This window comes from Polypterus senegalus, unplaced genomic scaffold (assembly GCF_016835505.1).
Source record: "Polypterus senegalus isolate Bchr_013 unplaced genomic scaffold, ASM1683550v1 scaffold_2145, whole genome shotgun sequence".
Lineage (NCBI taxonomy): Eukaryota > Metazoa > Chordata > Cladistia > Polypteriformes > Polypteridae > Polypterus > Polypterus senegalus.
The window spans coordinates 1-14,051 of NW_024382518.1; the positions used below are offsets into that span (position 1 = coordinate 1).

Here is a 14,051-nt window from a genome sequence, read left to right on the forward strand (position 1 = left end):
CCTACCCAATCTGCGTTTTTCTACTTCGCGACACGAGTCCCCATCTGATTTGTCTTGCGCACGCGCTCTCTGCTTAATTAAAATTCATTTCACGACGCTGGCCGATTTGTTCTGCGCATGTGTAATGTTTTATGACACATGACACTCATCAGGTTTGAATTGTACTTGCGAGTCATTTTTGTGTTGACGTTTATCTCCGTCTGTAAGTGGACTTCTTACTGGAAAAGATGACAACTTTTGAATTTTATAACGTCTTGGAAGAATAGTTGTCGCCTGAAAATTTTAACTCCATTCGAATGAAGAGGGAGTGAAATGAAATGTGATGTATGTCTGTGAACTTTATAATGGATATGTATTGCTTTTTGTAAGTACATCGTATTGATGAAAAAGGCCATGAAGATTTTCCTTTTCAGTTGCTATATGACATTCATAATCTTGTGGTTTAAATGTGAAAGTATTTGGGTTAATGGATGCATTTAATTTATTTCGTAACACCCTATTAGCATTTGGTGGTGTGTTTCTTTTAACATTTGTTCACATTTTTCATCTTAAAGAGTGAACGGCATGCTAATAATCAAGCAAAACAATGTAATCAAGGTGTCGAATTCGGAATAGTATTAGGAGAGCACGTCTGACACTCGACCGGTGTAAAGTGTGTCCTCCAAAGCCATCAGTATATTTTTATTATGTTGATATCAGATTACATCGTTACGATAGTTTTTTCATAATAAAGTTAACAAATAAATAATAATGAAGACTAAATTACATACAAGAGTAGCAACAGCTAAGTTATTACAAGAAAGCGAGATGCAGATAATAGCATTACAAATTGTTAATGAAGCTGATCAGAATCTTAAACGTTTTCATTATTTTAGTGTTTTCTGTTTTTTAAAAGCTATTTCTAGCATATTAATATCCATACAGAAAGATGTAACAGAGGGTCTAAGGTTCTGTACTTTACACTTATGAATATGAAATTTATGAAGCAAGGAAACCACAGTTACTCCATTTTCTAACATTTAGTCTTCAAAATTGTATACAGTATAAGAACAAGAATTAAACAGTGAGATATTGGTTTGTCATTCAAGACAGTAACAAGAAATAAATCTTTATAAAACATTTTGGAATAGGAGTAGAAATAAAAGAAATCTGAGGGGATTTTTTTTCATTTGTACATAAACTACATTTTGGCGATATATTAATATCATACTTATGAATTAATTTGTTAGTTGGGTACTATTTATTCATAATTTTGAAATGAATCTCTTTAACCTTGTTTGGTAGAAAAAATCTCTGGCAGACAACAGGCAATTTTAAAATTTATATCCAAAGCCATCAGAGAAGTGTGGTGTGCGTCTAATCTGGCACAGGCTGGGCACCAGCTGTGGTCATTTGTCATTAGCTTATCATTTAAGCTGTTGGTTTAGGAGAAGTACACTCACATTTAACTGAATATAATGGAGAAGGCTTGCTCCTTAGAAATAACTTATTTCTTATTGCTGCAGTTAGAAAAACAATGCCCCTTTATTGTATTTTTTTTCTAGACCCTACAGGATGCCCGGTGGTAACCAGCCTTCCATGTGGCTGAACAGATGCCTGTGTATCCAAATTCTGAGACACAACTGGATGTCCTTTTCTTCTGCTTTTAAGATTCCCAATTCGAGATGATGTGCAGTTCATGTTAGATTTGCTATTTCTACAGGTAAGACTACTGAGGCTTTATTTCAAAAGTAATTTGTACACAATTTCTGCAAAGCCTCCCCATATTTATTACTTGATCTGTAATATTTTGCTGCCTTGAATACTGTCCTGTATGTCTGCTCACTCTGTCCAGTAACTAACACGGCTTTTTAATTTTAGGCAGGAAAGCCTCAGAGTGTGAATCCTCACAAACACAGAGACTGAGGTTCCAGCAGCCACTAAATGGGGATATTGTTCTGTTTTGCAAAATAACATTTATTTTCTTAAGTTACTGTGCTTTTGTTGTCGGATTTTGAAAGAGCTGAGACTTAATTTTAACTTAAAACATGACTAAGGTAGGAGAGAAAAACAGAAGATGTTGTCATGTAAGTAATGACACCTGAGCACATCACATTAGAAGTTCAGATATACAGATTATAACACAATGTCTACTGTATGTGTAATGTAAAAGGAAAAAAATGATGCTACATATAATGACAGTTAAGTTGGGGCTCTTTCAACATCCAACAAAAAACCACAGTAATTTTAAAAAATATTATTAGTCAGACTTTACTCTAAGAAGACCTTTATCTATTGTGATGGTTTAGTTTGGTAATAATTAATCTACAGGTGAACCAAGGAAGGAGGCAGAACAAGAAGTACGAGTACACTTTATTAATGTTTGAACTCTGTGAGTGAATATCTACTGTATTTATGTTTTTAACAGTTATAGTGAAGTAGAAGAGTCTGATTGTAATATGGGGACAGCAGTTAAAGAAGAAGGACGGAGAGATGTGTGCAATGTTGAAGTAGTGGCTGCCACTCCTGCCCGGCACTTCTAGAATCCTCCATCTCAATCCCTGTTCTGATCTGCTGTGCCTTTGCCAAGTGATCACGAGGTATTGGCTTTTTTGTTTTTTTTTTTCTTCTGAAAACTGTCTCAGTCTCATTACACTGGCTGTCTGTCTCACTTAGAATTGATTTCAAGCTTCTATTAAATAATTAGAAGGCTTTGAGTATTTTAGACCCTGCCTGTATTTTGGAGTGTCTACTCCCAACATCTCTTTTCTGAAACGTTGCTTTGCTTTTTATTCCAAGATCAACCATAAAAACTGGCAGCTTTCTGTACTCTGGAATGCTTTGCCAATAGAGGACTGCCAGGCTACAAATGTCAAGCATTTCGAAAAACTTCAACAAGTCCACTTTTCTAATTTGGCTTTTTCTTAATTACTTGCATTGGTTGTAATAGATTAGAAATGGTACTGTGTACACTATGTAAGCTCTGCACTGGGCACTAATCTCTGCTGTTTTTTCTCTGTTGTCTTTTTCCAGTTTATTGCAATGGTGCCCCCCTGCGTCTCTACTGTTTGTTTCATCAACTCCAACTGCCTGTGATGCCAGAGAGAAGAAAAGTTCACAAGATGTCCTGAAATGGCATTGTGATTGGACTGAGCCGGCCACAATTATGTATGCTGGGATGTGCAGAGGGAGCTGTGTGGGCTTTGGCTTGGGACCCCCAGAGGTTTATTATCTCCAGTATCTTGAAGGCTGCAAGTTTGTCTTTGTCCCCGGCCATTTGACAAGGCAGTGTATTTATTACAAAGGACAAGGACCCCTCCATTTGCTTCTTATTTACTTTTATAATACCTTAAATTTTCTTTGTAACTGTATATTTTTGTAGAGCAATTTGTGCTACACTTGTGAGCAAAGGTGATGTAAAAATATTATTAGTGAACAAATATTAAAGGGCATATCAGGAAAAATATCAGTTTAAATAGAACACATTTTTTATGGAACATTGCTGGATAACAACTCTTTGACTCTGAGTAGCATCTTGTTCATAAAGCTAAAATAGCATTTTTCCTTTTTTTGACAAATTTATTGATTCACTTTTATTGTGGTCAAAACCTTGGCTAACATTTTTTTTGAAATACTAAGGTAAAAATCTGTAAATATTGTGTTCTCCTTCCCTAATAGTTTTTAACACCTCCCCTTGTTGGCCATTTTCAATGTAGTTGTGTTCTAGCTAAATGTATTTACCATTTATACATCTTTATGATTACTGAATTTTCTACTCATAATATACTGTATATACAGTATATATACATATAAATATGGGTGTGTATAATTTCTTTTGAGATAATTTTGTTCACAGATCTTTCACTTTTATTTTTAAAAATACCATTTATTTCTTCAATAAAAAATGTATGAATAAGTGTATTGTATTTCCTTTTTTTAAAGTATTAAAAATGAGCTGGCTCTGTATCAATATGGGTGAATAAAACCATTGACATGAGACGAGTCTGCACACAAAAAGCGGTGTGTTATGTTGATTAAACTTGCAAGAAAGAATATCACTGCCCTCTGTCCATATGGTGTTTAAATTCTGCTCAGTTAGTGGAGAATATTTTATTTGACAGCTGTTAAATTCAGTTCAGTTTTATTATATTAATAGGTAAGTTGGTTTCTCAGCAGGTTTTACAGAGACACCTTGAAATAACACTAAAAACACATCACTAAGAACAAATGAATTACAAATATGAACTATAGCAGCAAGCACTTACTGTAAAAAAAATAGATCATATAGATTGATTCAAGAGATAACAGAGCACTTCCTTAATTTAAATCTGTGGGTATTAAGTTAAACTTCTCTGTAAGATTAATAGACATTGGGATAAATGAGGATTTGAACCAGTGGCTTTATGCTCTTCATTTCTTCAGCATCTGACCTGATTGCACAACTGAGAACGAATTAAAGAATTTAACAAATGGGCAGTCACAGTTAATACTAAGGACAGGGACAGTCAGCACAATGCCATGCAACAGAGTTAATTCTTTTCTTTTCTTTGAAAAAGGGCCATATATTTCTATAAACCTGGCTGGATACATTAGGTTTTGTAAACCTGATGCCTTAAGACAAATGGCAATTTTATTAATAGTAATTGATGTCTAAAGATATTTTTAAACAAACACAATTTGTTCATAACAGGGAAATTGTAGCAATAGATCAAAACTGAAAGGAAACTTAATATGATTTATTACGTGAGTGGGAAAATAAAAACACTACATACTTTAAATAACACATATATATAGGCTATATATATATATATATACTGTATATACAGTATATGTATAGTACCTGCCAAATAATACAAAGAGTACACAGCGTGTGTTTCACCGTAATTGGGACTTATCAGGTGTGCAGACCTAAGCTGTTTCTTACGGCGATCGAACACTGGACATCAACATTACGTCACAAAGGCTGCTTCGTTTATTTTGCAGGATGAATATTTTTATTATGGTCAACTAATGTGGAACTAAAATGAATATACCGTAATGTCAAGTTGTGCTGCATGCACAGTTCTGATCGGGCTGTGCCGTAAAGTGGATTTTTTTGTTTTTAATTTTTTTTTCATTAAGCACATGCGGTGTGTGTCACTACCTGGTTCCCGTTGCTGGCCCGATCTGCGTGCATGTATTGAAAGGCTACGTCATCACACACTTTACGGTGCTGCCCAATCTGTTTAATGCATGCGCGAACACTTTACCGGCATGTTAGGCTTTCAATAAGCCTGTGCACGCAAATCGGGTGGGCACGCAGATCGGGCAGCGACAGGCTCCGAAGCTTCAGCCATGCATAGTACTGAGATCATGACGGGGCTCTGAAGCCTCAGACATTCGTAGTACTGAGATCATGACGGGGCTCCAAAGCCTCAGACATGTGTACTACCCAGAATGGATCATGACAGGGCTTCGAGCAGACATGGTCACTGGTTACTGAATCTTTGTGAAGCCTCAGCACACTCAAAGGCATTGACCTCTATATTTTGAGAGTCTATCTGACACTTAACTCTCTAGTTATATTTTGTAATTCGTATTGACATTACACACTTTAGTTGATATAGTTAAACTATAATTCAGGAAGTTAATGAGATTTAATTATTGTTCTTGTGGATTGCTGTAATTTCCTTTGTCTGATACATAGTGTCAAATATATATTGTCATATATCAGCTTTATATATATAAAAAGTTTAGGTAAATCGTGCAACCTTTTTATGGAGCGGTTAATTTTTTTCAAAACCGTACGTCATATAGTATACATCTATAAATATATTTATTTCGTCTTCATTAGAAGAATACAACAATAATACTCTAATGTCAATTAAACCAGTTTAACGTGTATATGTCAAACAACATTTTCTACATCCGCCACAGTAAGAACAGTAGTAGTAGTTCAGTTGTAAGAAGCTCGTTAATTATCCTGGTTGCTTAATGGTATTGCAATTGTCTCTCAGTAAAAACACCAGGGGTTCGCGTCGTTGATCTTCATTTTGTGAAAGTTTTTTTTTTTTCAGTTCCTCCATTTAACAATATTTTCAGCTTGGACGGATAGAGGTTGGGCCGCCGTAGTCGGGCAGGGGGCACACGTGCCTAATTATATTGTGTATGTAAAGAGTTTCACTGTAAAACATAATAAGCTTCATATTTGTGTGTTTGGAGACCCTGGTGTCGTACTGAATTTGTATTGTAGAAAAACAAACTACTGTGCAGCATGCCTTAATGTGTCTTTTCGTTTCTGATCACTATACGGCACTTCCAAATTGGGACAATTCGCTATAAACAGTTTCAGCCAATCAGCGCCTTCTAAACAGGCAGAATGACAGTGTGAACCTTTATTGTAGCGGCGCAGCATCTTCGTTTCAGTCAGTCATTCTCCTGTTAGACTACTAACTGTTAAGTGCTGCTTGTGCTACCGTTTATAGTACAACAGGTGGCCTACCTAGTTCTTAAATCGATATTGAAATGCACACACAAGTCTCCTAAATTATTTATTGAAACGCCTACATTTACAGTGTCCGTTTTAGGAAGTCGCAGTTTTTACTTGTTCCCGTTATTAGGAATCATAATTCCTCAGTGTCACAATTATTCGTTACTACTCGCGAGTTCCGTATCATTGAGATTCTGTTTAATATTATGTATAAGCAAACTTTTTTAAAAGGAGCGTTAAATGTAGGCCTACTGACTATAGTAGACTTGTCATCTTCTTAAAATTACTTTATTTATTTGATATTGACAATTAATCATAAGGTCAAAAATCAAGGAAGATTTGAGTTTGCATGGACTGTGCTGTTTCTTTTTTTTTCGTGACATCGCGTCAGTAGAGAGTGCGTCAAGTTAACTAATTATTCTGTCCTAAATGGCAGCGCACACACTTTTTTATGTTTCCTAAAACCTAATGTGTCTCAATTTGCTCATTAATATATTTTGACAGTGTATTTTAGTAAGAATGATTATAAACATATTACCCATGTTCATTTCCCATGTAGATATAACGTTTGGTAAGAATAAATAAAAAAGTAACAACACATATAATAGTTATGTTGCATTGTTTATGATTAACAAAATGCATAGTTTATCTAAAATGTTCTACTTATACAGTCGATTTATTCCACTTCTGAAGGTGTACATTGTCGGTATTCTCCATTGCATTTGCCCCCGAGTGTAACGTACGCCGGTGCAACTGAGGGGTGGCAGACGAGCTCACGTAATGGGTGACAAGGCACATTCTCACACTGGTGCCGAGGCTGTTGTCATGAATATTCCCATCTTGTGTTTTTTCTCGTTCTTGCCAGTTTACTATTATTATTGGACACGTATGTAGAGGAAATGTGTGTCGTATTTTATGTCTATGAAAGGAAGAACGGTAAAGCCTTGAATAAAACTTGAGTGTTGATGGTTTGGGTAACAAGACAGGCTAAGGAGCAGGGAACGTTAAATGTGACAGTGACTGCGGTGGATTGTGTAACTGGAAGATGGTTTAAGAATACAGAAACGACAAAAGCTTAGTCTTTCAATAATTCTATTTACATCAATGATTTACTCTGTTGTGCTGCAGTTCGGAAGATTACTTATTTACCCCCCCAGCGCAGTCTTTGATAAGATGCATTCAGAAGGGAAGGATGTTGCTGACAAAGTCAGGTGCTTTTTTAAAAGTTTGGCTCCAGATGTGCTTATCCAGCTGCTCCTACTTGTCAGTTGTTGAGTGATCTTTATGTCAACCTCTGGATGAATTCGCAATGTTTCTTCACAACTTTTTTGTCTCATTAACGCAGAATTCCCGAGGCTTTCCAAATTTGCAGAAGACACTGTTGATGGCGCTGATTCTGTTTTAAAGACTGTTGTGATTAGTTATGCAGCACACGCTTTTACTCACATTGCTTTATGGAAATCAATAATACAAATCAGCTACAGATCTGGAAATCACTGAATAGTAAAAACGTTTAATGAGGAGTGTCTTGCGCATATACGTCGGCTTTAGTGAAGCGTTTCTTAGCCTCTCTAATATGATCGACATGGAGCAGAATAGATTCTGGATTATTATAATACGTGCTACCTTACGCAAAATATACTCATTAATTTGTTACCGATTCTAGGTGAACACGATTCCACACCAAGGAAAAAGGTGCCCAGTGTAAATCGTTCATAATGTCTCCAAAATATATTTGTTAACTTACAGACAAATACTACATAACTGCATACAAAATCCTTATTTCAACATATGCGAGCCCCAATTAGGAGTTGGACTCGCGTTAGTGCACCTTATCGCCGTAGCACAGACAATTGCTTTTACGCTTTCAGCCAAAGCAGTTCAGCAAACGAGTGACTGACCAAATTGACTGCTGACTGCGCAGATATCAATGACGTCATAACGCTAGCACGCCTCAAAATCACGTGACGGGTGCAGTTGGAAACAAGCCTCGAAGCGGTGCTTCGAGCTCCAGTGCTTCGAAAGCTTGACACAGTGTCGACTTTTGCTGGAAAATGGAGTCACGTCTGTTGTCTGGAAATACTTTGGATGTAAAAGGTCGGATGTGGAGCATTATGTTCAAATGTGTGAATACTGTTTCAATAATACAGCAAGCCAAGTTGTACTTGTTTTATTTTTTTCAATACTGTGTAATGTACCTGGGTACTGTGTAGTAGTGTGACGACAAATAAAGTAGAAATGTCGAGAATAAAAAGTCAACATGACGACTTTATTCTCGACATTTCCACTTTAATCTCGACGCTTATGATGAGAATAAAGTCGTCATGTTGACTTTTTATTCTGGACATTTCTACTTTATTCTCACCGTTTATGTCAAGATTATAGTCGGCATGTTGACTTTATTCTCATAATTTGTCATCAAAGTATAACACAGTAAACTAAACATCTTAAAATGAATATTTAATTTGCTAGATTTTTTCAAACCCCATCATAAATTATGTAGCACATTAAATGCTTTGTGTTAAGTGTTCCCCGAGCCATGTTAATCGCTATGCGCTTCTTAAGACGACTTTCTCATACAATAAGGAGGCACAGGCAGCACACAGAATACATTAATTTCGTGATATTCCTGCTCCCTGAACATTTAGAATGCTAAGATAAGTACGTGATATAATTTTCATTATGAAATGCATTAAAGCATGTATTAATCATGTGGGGGCATGGTGGCGTGGAGGTTGCACTTCTGCCTCGCAGCAAAGGGGTCCCGGGTGTTCCCTGCTTTGAATTTGCATGTTTTTCTGGTGGGTTTACTCGGCGTGCTTCAGTTTCCTTTCAAAGTCATGCAGGATGTGGAGTTTTGTTATGCTATATTAACCCTGCTAGTGTATGTCTCGCTCGTATTCACCCTGCGATGTGCTGGCGCCTCCTTCAGGATTTGCTCCTGCCTCGCACACAATGCTTGCTGGGATGGTCACAATCCTGATTGGATGGCATATTGAAACATGTATAATGAGGAATTTTTTAAAGTTCTGAACACTCCGTGGTCTAAGTTTATAACTAGTTTTAATTTCACAAATACATTTATCGTGTGGTGATTGCTTATGTGGAGAAAGAAAAAGGATAGGAACTGGGGGTTTGGTACTGTAGATAGAGACAGCATGCATGATTTCCGTGTTCGTGTCTCTGACCACCAGATCACAAACTCAACATTTACACAATATTTAAGTTAAACCTGTGCGATACCCATTCATGCATCCGTTTTTTTTTTGAGCCTCGTCACACATGCCATAAAGTCCTCTACACTGAACGTACACCTGGGGACCTCTTACTACGAGGGAGCAGCACTACCGCCATGTAATACCTGCTTTAATGCATTTCATCATGAAAATGATATCAAGTATTTATCTTAGCGTTCTGAATTTTCAGATTGCAGGAATATCATGAAGTGAACGTATTCTGTGTGGAGATCCCTGCCTGCGCCTCCTCATATATATATATTTTTTTTATTCTTCACTGTGGCCCTAATACGCTTTCATAGGGCTATACCACAAATAGCATTATAAATGCAAGTTGCAGTTTTATTTATGTATATAGCTTAGCTTGAAGCAAGATCCATATTAATTCAATTTGCCTAAATGATGGTTCAGTTGGTAAAAATGTCTCGCCAAGATGCACTTGTTTTATTTTCAGTGCAATACAACTTTTGACAAGCACCTCTGAATATTTTACTAAGTCTAAATGCGTCTTTGGATGGTTGAAAATATATTGTCAAAATTATAGTTTAAATTGTTTGCAAAATTTGCTCAATAAGAAGGTTCTATATTTTGACTGCAACTGTCATGCAATGTGATTCCTTCTCTTCATTAGTGCCACCCCCTTGAAAACTATCACTTTATGGTGCTATGCAAACCTGTATTAATATTTGTGTGCACATTAAAATGTTTTTTTGTACAATGTACAGTTCTCATGGCAGTGGAATAGGTTATTGTTAGCTAGTCTACTGCAATAATTGCAGTGGAAAATGTGGTTAACATCCACTCATGCATGGGGAAAAAAATACTGTTGAATACCGTGAAACTGGTATAATTTTGAAAAATACCGTGATACAGAATTTTGGTCATACTGCCCAGCACTACTTAAAAGATTCAGAAAAATATACATATGATGTAACATTCTGGTGTGTCTTGAGAGACTGTGTTAACTCATTTGAAAGTTGAAGCATTTAATTATTTTTAGTTGCTTCATCAAGGAGTTAATTATGATGTTTTAGCTTATTATTTTTCTTTATAATACTGAGTCTTATACAACATTAGCAGTGATACCAGATTACAATTGCATGCATTCATGCATTCCATCCATCCATCGAATCCATTTTCTAACCTGCTGAATCCGAACACAGGGTCACGGGGGTCTGCTGGAGCCTATCCCAACCAACACAAGGCAGGAACCAATCCTGGGTAGGGTGCCAACCCACCGCAGGGCACACACAAACACACCAAGCACACACTAAGGCCAATTTAGAATCGCCAATCCACCTAACCTGCATGTCTTTGGATTGTGGGAGGAAGGCGGAGCGCCCGGAGGAAACCCACGCAGACACGGGGAGAACATGCTAGCGAACCCGAGTCTTCTAACTGCGAGGCAGCAGCGCTACCACTGCGCCTCCATTTCGCCCCTAATGCATTACATCCTTCTATATAAAAGCGGTCGGGATTGTCCTTCCGTCCCGTGAGTGCTACGCAGGCCGGAGTTTCACATACTCCCCGTCCAATTTGCAATGCACGATGGGATTTGTAGTTTCGTTTTTTCAGGTAAAAGATGAATTTCTACTCCAGACTGTGAGATATTTTCTTCTTCTTTCTTACTATATAAAAGCGGTCAGGATTGTCCTTCCGTCCCGTGAGTGGACAGCGTAGCGGTATTCCGCTTATCATAGACTTACTACTTGCAGCTTGCGGTACGAAGCGACATGATGTGAGCAGAGTTCTGGTGCTTCCATCGTTCCCTTGCTTTTCTGCGTGATGCACTGGAAAAATAGACAAAATTATGTCTCTGGAAATAATTAATGTTGATGGAGTACAAATGCCTCACTGCGTAGTAAATATCGGGGGGGTTCAAAAGGGCGACCTCAATATAGAAAAAAGTTTAAATTTCATCACAAAGATAACAGAAACTACAGTATTAAAGTAATACGCTCAAATGCAATATAACCAAATTAATAAGTTTGTATAAAATCAAATTGATCTACATATTGAATTGCCTTAAGAAGTGGTCAACTTAAAAGTCGGTCGCCTTAAAAGGTGGGTCAGCCTAGTACATTAAATAAATGCTTATTTTAACTGTACTTTCCAATGTCATGTAGTTAAAAACAGCCTAACTAAGCATGTGGTGGCTCAGTAGCTGGTTCCAACTCAAATGATGGAAAATGCCACTGATTGATGTCCTATTATCAGTTGTTAGTTGTGGAGGTTCTTTTGTAGCTCATCTATCTTAAACATACAATTTTTTAAAGATATACATGACACAGAGTTAAAATCTCAGTTGAAGTCTCAAGATTAAAATGTTGGCTGTTTTGGACGTGATTGATAAAGTAGACCGTGATGAAGAGGAGGAGTGGAGTATTGCTGATAAAGTAAAGTGTCTCAAGTAATACTGAATCATTAGGATGTACAGATAATGCAGCTGTGAGGTTATTTTAGTATGTCGCTGTCAGATCTGCTAGACTATTAGTGTGGGGAGGCGCTATAAGCTTTACTCGAATTATTTATCCAAGTGCAGAGTTACTGAATTTTAAATGGCGTAATTTTCAGTAAATTTAAGATGTAAATGTTTAACTTGCATACATAAAATGTGCATCTCTATTTATTAGCACTTTTGCCATATAAAGGAAATGTTGCAGCAATTGCAGTGCTTTGTTCATATAATAAGTAGGCCAGCTGGAAGTCTTACAAATTACATAGAATCTCTCTATGGTGGTAATGCATATTTTTACTACAAATGTTGAAAATGGATAAACTGCATTATGTCACTGCCTACATCGAGTATTGACAAAGCATATACTCTACAGCAATACAAAGCAGTATTGCTAGGAACTCCCAGTTTTCCACCCACATCTAAAAGTGAACTGGTGAGGGCAAACTGTATGTTTTATGTGAGCGCATCCTGTAATAATGTGGAATCCCATCCAGTGCTTGTTCCTGACTTGTGCCAAGTGCTGCTGGGATTGACTCCTGCTTCGGTGACTTTAAACATGATTAAGTGAGCTTAAAAAGAAATTGGCAGGTTACTGTTAGGTCCGCTCGAGGGAGGGCAGAGTACACCACGGCAGACTGATAGCTGGGTGCTGATTGATGTGGTAACGGGGAGGCGAGACCCGTGGGAGGAGGGGTTGGTGAGGGTGCTAGACAGTTGTGTTTGGGGTACGCAGTTGGCGATTGTTAAAGTAGAACATTTGTGCCAATTTATTACGTCAGTCGCCACAGTATCAAAAAAAAAAAAAGATAGCACATATCACATTGACAAACAAAAGGAAATTGGTTTAAGTCAGAGAATTTCATACACGGGGTTTAACTCGCATGCATTCATTGGTTACTTTGTAAAAAAAAAAAAATATATATTAAATGCTGATGATATGGATTGTTTTGTCTGTGCTTTCATTCCAAACAGAGAAACCTATCCTGAATTATGGGAGAAAGTCATTAAACACAAGTCTCACAGACCTCATTTAAAAGATTCAGCATATTGGGACAGGAAAGATTCCAAATATTGTTTTTACAGAAGTTCTGAAATAAAAGTGAAACTAATGGAATATCAACAATTCAAAGAAAAAAAAAATCTTACAAGTGTGCATCCGGAAAACCAAACATGGGGGTTGGCGAGAAGCGGTGAGGAAAAGCCCCTAGTTTAAAAAGTTTTTGTTGTCCTTGTTGTGTACAGTCAGCCAGTCTTTGACCTACATATTTCTCTTCATATGTGAACATGCTCCTTTTTATAGTAAGCATTTTAAAACCATGCTTTTGTGGTAAGAAAAAAATGAGATGACCCTATTTTTTTTCTAGTGTCTCAGACTAGCTGTAAGTGAAACTAGTGTTTACTCTAAGGGTAAGTACACCCGTTTTTTCATGTCTGAGAAAACTGCAATCTCCTGGCTCACAAAAACTACAGCTCAGACTAATTAAGCATATCATGTACAAGGACAACAGTGAGCGGTGCTTCATTGTTAACTCGACTGGAATTTTAAGATGAATTCTGTGAAAGAGAGGTATCAGCCTTTTTCATCAGTAGAATTTCTCACTATTCAGGGATCCTGGAAAAGTTTCAAGACCTGAGTCATGCTACATTCAAGGGTACTTCACAACCTGTCACAGTCTGCCTGCATCCTTGAAAGATTGTGTCAGGCACGGCATACCCCATTGTCATTTGTGACCTGCTGGAGCACATTACATCATGCTAGTACGCAGACAGCAGTTCCTATTCCAAAGATTGGTTTTATTTGCTCAAGATGAATTGAAGAGCACAGATTGGTTTATCAAAACAAGAAGGAAGAAATAACGTAATTCCATTTAGTATATCAGTTTTGACTCAAAAGATTAAAAATTAAATA

General features: G+C 37.1%; 1 long non-coding RNA gene across 1 annotated transcript; it reads left to right on the forward strand.

The window, feature by feature from the left end:
• The first annotated feature begins 1,659 nt into the window (after positions 1 to 1,659).
• LOC120521098 lies at positions 1,660 to 3,134 on the forward strand. Its single transcript, XR_005632000.1, has 3 exons — positions 1,660 to 1,702; positions 2,408 to 2,579; positions 3,013 to 3,134. It is a non-coding gene; the product is annotated as an uncharacterized LOC120521098 (long non-coding RNA).
• The last annotated feature ends 10,917 nt before the right edge of the window (positions 3,135 to 14,051 follow it).